The sequence below is a fragment of the Equus quagga genome, chromosome 17 (assembly GCF_021613505.1).
Source record: "Equus quagga isolate Etosha38 chromosome 17, UCLA_HA_Equagga_1.0, whole genome shotgun sequence".
Taxonomy (NCBI): Eukaryota; Metazoa; Chordata; class Mammalia; order Perissodactyla; family Equidae; genus Equus; species Equus quagga.
The window spans coordinates 15,425,940-15,432,820 of record NC_060283.1 but is presented as its reverse complement, the minus strand read 5'-3'; the positions used below and the strand labels follow the sequence as shown (position 1 = coordinate 15,432,820).

At 38.7% G+C, this 6,881-nt stretch overlaps 1 pseudogene; it reads right to left on the bottom strand.

The window, feature by feature from the left end:
* Nucleotides 1–5,005: 5,005 nt before the first annotated feature.
* Nucleotides 5,006–5,946, bottom strand: LOC124229082 (olfactory receptor 4A47-like; annotated as a pseudogene).
* Nucleotides 5,947–6,881: the final 935 nt, after the last annotated feature.

Here is a 6,881-nt window from a genome sequence, read left to right as displayed (position 1 = left end):
TTGCAAAATGCCTTGGAGGACTGGAATCTGATTTTCCAATGAGATTTTTAACACGTGATTGTGTTCCTTTGAATTCACCAGTTGCACAGAGAACACACATTCACACAGCACTTCCGTACATACATACACACACACGGTTGCGTTTGTATATTTCAACGTTACAACTGGTTAAGCTGACTCGTCAGTGTGGATTTTCCTATAAATTCTCCATTCTGCTGATTCTAACCAGGCTCAGAGTCAAAAATGAAAGTGACTTAACTCTCGAGATCCTTTCTCTTCTAGACAAGAAGGATGGCCCTGCGACTCCGGAGTCGCCAGGCAACCGCCGTGCCTGCTGGTCCTCCTGCCTCCTGCTTTCCTCACGCGTCAGGGCGACGGTCCAGGGAGGCCTGTGACACCAAGACAGCTCACCTGAGGCTACAGATGTTCGCCAAGTGTACCCACGTCTGCTATTCTCACCCAGGTGCCATCACCCACACCCTGGGTGTGAACTGATTTTGCATTCGGAGTGTAGAAAAATATGTGGATGTGTGAAAGTAAAGCAAATACTTGTTATTCCAAAGTGTGAGCTTCAGCTAAGCTAAACATATGTATTGTTATAATGGGAAGACAAGTGAAATAAAATGAGTGGAGATAGAACTTTCTAGGAAAAAATCCCGGATGGACTCCCTATGAAACTTATATTTGTTTGATTGAAAAAAAAGACTGCAATTACACACAAAGCTTTCAGGCCCTTGTACCTCGCCTCCATTCCCCTAAATGAATTGGTCTGCAGTGGTCATTGGGAAGTCGTTCATTCAACCATCTATTCATCAGAGAATTTATTGAGTGAGTTTGCATTTACTGAGTGTGAGTCGAGCACTGTGACATCCTCCTTGATCAGTTTACAGTCTGTGGGGCACAAGCAAATGCAAACTTTTAATAGAAAGATTCAGATTATACTTGTGGTAAGGGCAGAGAGCTGAAAAAAACAAAGGAAGAGCCTTCAGCCCAGGTGGCACATCCAAGAAGGCTTCCCAGGGGAGTCTGATTATCAGAGCAGAGTCCTGAAAGAATAAAACTAGTCAGAAGTCAAGGCGCTTATTTGCATGCAACAGAAATCGGCAATGGCTGATTCTCCTGAAAAGGGACTCATTAAAGGATAACTGAATAATTCACCAGAGGGCTGGGAGAAGAGGAACCACGCCCAGTACTGAGTGTCCAGAAGTGGCCTGATGAGGGATGTGCCACGGCATTGGGCCCACCATCCACTGGGGAAACTGCCACGGCCCTGTGTGCCCCACTGATGCCACAGCTTGCCCTGTGACCACTGCTGCCCTGAGTGCTGGCTGCTTCTGCCACCATCCTCACCTTTGTGGGGACTTGGAATTGGCCACCCCAAGATATGTCTCTTTGGCATCAGGATTATTTGAGGCTGATTGCTTTTGATAAACTGGGACAGGGAAGCAGGCTCTGAGAATGGAACTTGCCCTGTTAGGACATATTTACATTTGTAAGGTAAATCTCTATCTGTAAAATGTGCCTCCCTCTCTGTAGCAGAAAGAAGAAAGGAGATGACCTTCTCTCCAAAAACTCTTAATCAATACCAAAGGCAAGGACTTAAATCTGCATTTTATTGTGCTTCTCTGGTAACCTCCTGTAAGTGACTTCCCTCCCCCTCTCAACGTTGGCGTCTCCTTAAAGATCAAGCATCTTTCTTTGGGCTGGGAACCAATTGTGACGCTCATCTGTGACCCCCCTCAGCCTAAGGCAACACACCTGCCACCCCGCGGCGTTCACTGGGACAGCAGACCTATCTGTCATTTCCATCAAGCGCTGTGCTGACAGAGCGGCCTCGTGACTACTGTAAAAGGGACATTTCAATCACATGTGAAACACCCCGTTTGGGGGTATATAACCACTGTGTGCACCCCACTTCTTCGGTGTCCTTTCTTCCTTCGGGAAGAAAGGCCCCTGGCCATGGTTCCTCATAAAGCTTTGTTTAATTTTCTCTTGCTATTCTGTCTCATGTGAATTTAATTCGTTCTCCGGCCAGACGAACCCACATTTGGGAAGAGGAAATGTCTTCCTCCCCTACACCTTCTTCTGCAAGTTGCCGATGTCTGAATCAGAGATCCACACCGTAGCAGCTAGTCACACATCTGCATTTAACTGCAAGGGAAGTTTTGAGCTTGCTGGGCCTCCCGAAAATGTAATAAAGCCACTGTCACAGTGAGGAGGGTGGTCTGGATAGAAACAGCCCCCAGTGCAAAGAGCCAGGGAAATAATTTCATCTTCTATCTCCCTTATTCGTCCAACAAACCAAGTCTTGAAAAACTCACAGATGTTTGTCATTGGCCAACCTTTTACTTTGCCAACAAAGGCATGAAAATGACAACTACTGCTGCAATTTATTATCATTATCAGTTGCCAAAATATAAGACACTTAAAGCCAAAAAAAGAAAATCATAGTGTTCAAAAAAGTCCTACAAATTAGACACTGATGTAGAAGTGAGGGGGGCAACAAGTACAGTGACAGTAATTAAGCACCTAGTGAGCAGCAGACACTGTCCTGGATGCCTTGAATATATTATCTCAGCTAATGCTTAAATTAACCCTATGAATTAAGTACTACCATTTTGTTATATTTAATGACTGAGATTAAAATGAGACTCTGAGATTGGGACATCTATGCATTAACTAGTGAGATGGAATACAATCTTAATTCAGTTGACTTTAGAGTACAAAACGCTTCCACATTATCTGTAACTCTGTTGCTTATAGGACTCCCTGTGGCTTAATAAAGACTCTGAGTCCATACACAACTGCTTGAACTTCAAGGAAAAAAAAATATGTTGGTCACAATTTGGGTTGAGTGGTCATGCAAGAGGGTACCTTTTTTTCACCTAAGAAGACAATGACAGGGCAAGATCCAATGCCATCTGGAAATTGAGTCAACACAAGTCAACAATTTTTTTAGTTTTGATTGTGAAAAACATTTTTATAATGTTTTCTCTGTGTCAGGCACTGTTATAAGCACTTACCAAATATTAACTCATTTACGTGGCTCAATGACTCTATGGGAGAGGTGCTATCATTACTGTTTTTCTATAGATGAAGAAAATGTGCAATAGAGAGTTTTAAAAAAATTCCCCAGGCCATGTTCAAACCCAGGAAATCTGACTGCAGAGCCTTCTCTTAACCACTGCACCATACTATCTTCTTTAAAAAAAAACTCCTTTAATTTCTCAGTTCATATTCTAGTTGCCTGCTCTGTTGACCTCACATTCATAGTAAAATGACCCTTTTACCACTCAAAAAGGATTTGTTAAGATAAAATCATATCCACAATGGATCAGGGCCAAGAACATGGAGGCTCTGGACAAATGTAGATTAGAAAACCAAGAGACAGAGGTAGAGTAAAGGCTAAGGAGGTTGGAAACCATTCTGGTACTCAAGAGCTTATAACAGTATGCTTTCAGAATATTCTTCACAACAGAAAGATACAGAGTATCATTCCTTCAAAAGTTCATGAAAAGATTAGATTAACGAAAATTTTTGTTAAACTTTCAGACTCTAGTAATAAAAAACAATCATAATAACTAACATCTATTAAGCATACAGTGGAAATAAGAGCTTTACAAGGATTATTTATTTGATCCTGATAATATCTCTATCATTACTCTTTCACTGAATCCTTAAGCTGTTGTGTTTTGCCAAAATTCACACTATAAGTATAAACACTAAGTTTTATCTCAGGATTGTCTTACTCAGACATCAGACAATATGCTTGAAACTATCCTAATATACTATATCCTATCATCAATTTCCCCAAAATACGCTTTCAAAAATGATACAGAAAATCTCTTTCACACAGAAAACCATAAAAAAAGTCTTTCAATGTGAATAACTAGTTAAGATAACAATAACATTGAGTTTTAGTCAAAATAATGAGGCAAGAATAAAGGATAAACCTTTCCAGAAGAAGAAGGAGAGAGAAATAATCAGCCCAGATGTGGCAGAAGATTAGGAAGTATGAAAAAGAATAAGGAGAATGTAGACCTAAAGCCTTCCTATGTACCCAGATATTTCAACTTGTACTTGCAAAGACAGTTAGCTTGCTTTGCATGATTTATCAAAATTTCAGCATTTCATAATTCTCGTAACTTTAGCTATGAAGGATACTTCCCAGAAATGCCTAAATAAATTACCTCCAGAGAAAGATGGCAGATGAGGATGGTCCAGGCCGTAGGGTCCCCACAAACATGAGGAAAACAAATAAACTAAAATAACTTTATGAGAGCTTGAGAAACTAGTCAAAATATACAGCAACCAAATAAATGTCCAAACAATAAAAAGCTGCATTCAAAACAGTATGATTTTATGGCATGATTTATGGAAAAGATTATTACTTGAAGAATCCTGGAAACAGAGTATGGAGACTGCATCTAAAGAAGAACTGGGAGACTCAGCTGAGGGATGGGTAGGAGGTTTACTCTACACTTATACCATTTTGTGTGGATTCTATTTTTAATATTTAACATTCTCTATTACATTTCACTTTTTATATATAAAAGTACAAGTGTGAAATTTGCATTCTATATTAAATTGAATTAAAAACATAGTCTATATGGCATTAAATATTTTAACTAATACAATAAAAAGAATGAAGATAAAGGACAAGAATCTGACTGAAAATAAAACCAAGAATGAGAAAGAAATAACAGAAGTAAATGCAGAAATTAATCAAAAATTAGCATAACTCCATAGATATTTCATGGACTGACCCATTACATATTATCCATTGAATCCCTACCATACATACATTTTACCGTTCTAGCTACAGTAACAAACAAGACATCATAGAGATCACGTTGTGTCAGGGAAAACTGCTACTAATAGCAAAAACACATAGTTCATTATTTACTTATAATTATCATAAATCCTTTGGAGAAAAGAGAAGTTTTCATCAGATTTAAGAAGACTTCTACACCCAAGGAGATTGGCCATAATGCCAAATGATTCTTCATGGTGCATGCCAAACTTCCTTACTACTAGATATGACTTTTCTTCTCCAGAGCTTCTTCATAGTATTTGTCATCTCGGAATTTCTCAGAGTGTAGATGAATGGGTTCAGCATGGGAGTTATTACTGTATAAAACACACTCAATGATTTGTCAATAGGGAAGGTCTTAGCAGGTCTTGCATACATGAAAATACAGGGAACAAAGAAGACAACCACAGTGATGTGGGAACCACAAGTCTGGAGGGCTGTCCATCTCCCTTCCTCACTAGGGTTCTTTAGAGAATGCAAGATGACACCATAAGAGATGAGTAAGAGCGGAAACAAAATAGTGTAGATCAGTCCTCCACTGGCCACCACTAAGAGGCCAAGGACATAGGGGTCAGTACAGACAAGTTTCAATAAGGGGTGCATGTCACACAAAAAATGATCAATGACATTAGGGCCACAGAATGGGAGCACATAAATAGTGCTAAGTTGAATTAGTGCAAAAAACCTACAACCCAACAGACTGCTAGCAGCAAAATACACACCCATTGCCTCATGATAACCAAATAATGCAAGGGCTTATGGATGGCCACATACTGGTCATAGGCCATCACCAACAGAAGAAAGACATCTGATCCACCAAAAAAGTGCTCTGTAAAAAGCTGAGTCATACAAGATTGGAAGGATATGATATTTTCCCCAAAGAACAAGTCTGAAATCAATCTAGGGGAAATGGAAGAGGAATAAAGGACATCTATAAATGATAGACTAGCAAGAAAGAAGTACATAGGGGAGTCTTGGGTCTTACTGACAGTCATAGTAAGGATTACGAAAATGTTGCCCACCATGGTCAAAATGTAAAAGAGCAAAAATGTAACAAACAGGACTTTCTGCTTCTTTGGATTCTGTATCAGGCTCAAGAGGATAAAGTAAGTCACATTGTTCCTTGGGTCCATCTAGTTTTTATTGGTTCTCACTTCAGGTATTAGAAGCAGTTTACCTGCAAAACAAGGAGGAAATGTTTTAAATATATTAGAAGTTTTTTCCTATTTTTTAAATTAATACAGTCATTTAAAAACCTGTGTATGGAGTATCTATTTATGTCAAATGTATCACAGAGATTGTCATCACCAAGTTGTATAAGACATATTTCCCCAGTCTCAGAGATATGATACATAATGGGAATGAGTCAATTCCAAGCCAATGTAATAAGTGTCATTATAAGAATATACACACATTGCTAAAGATCACAGTGTAGGAATACATGAATCAATCTGGAATCAGAGAAAGCTTTCCAGTGGAAAGAATGAATTGGCTGAGTTTTAAAGGAAAATTGAAAGAACAAGAGAAGTTAGGAAGGGAATTCATGAAAAGGTACATCATTCATAAAGCCAGAAAAGCATAAGATTTGAGAACCATGGAAGGTAATTTTAATATTCAAAGGGAGTAGATCAAATTGTGAATGGAAGATCAGTATCCTGGATTGTCTCAGACCTCATTGAGATCTCTTTGTTAGGGACTTTAGATGGATATTCCTCCTTTTCATGACCTTAAATGCAGAAATACTCCAATTTTGAGTCTCCAACTCTTATCTCTGCCTTAATTTGCAAACTTGTATATGCAACCTCTCCAATTTTGGGCACCTCCAATTGGCTTTCAGTTTAGTATTTATAAAACTAATTTTTTTAATTTAATACAGTAAACATAGGTGTTCTTTATCTCATTAAATAGTACCACCTTCTAAGCAATTTTTCAGACAATAAAAATCATAGTATCCTTCACTCCTTTATTGATCTCACATTACTTAGTGATACTTTTAACAAATCTTATTGACTGTAGTTGCTAACTGTCGACGAAAATAATCCATAACCAATCTATAAATGAAAATTTG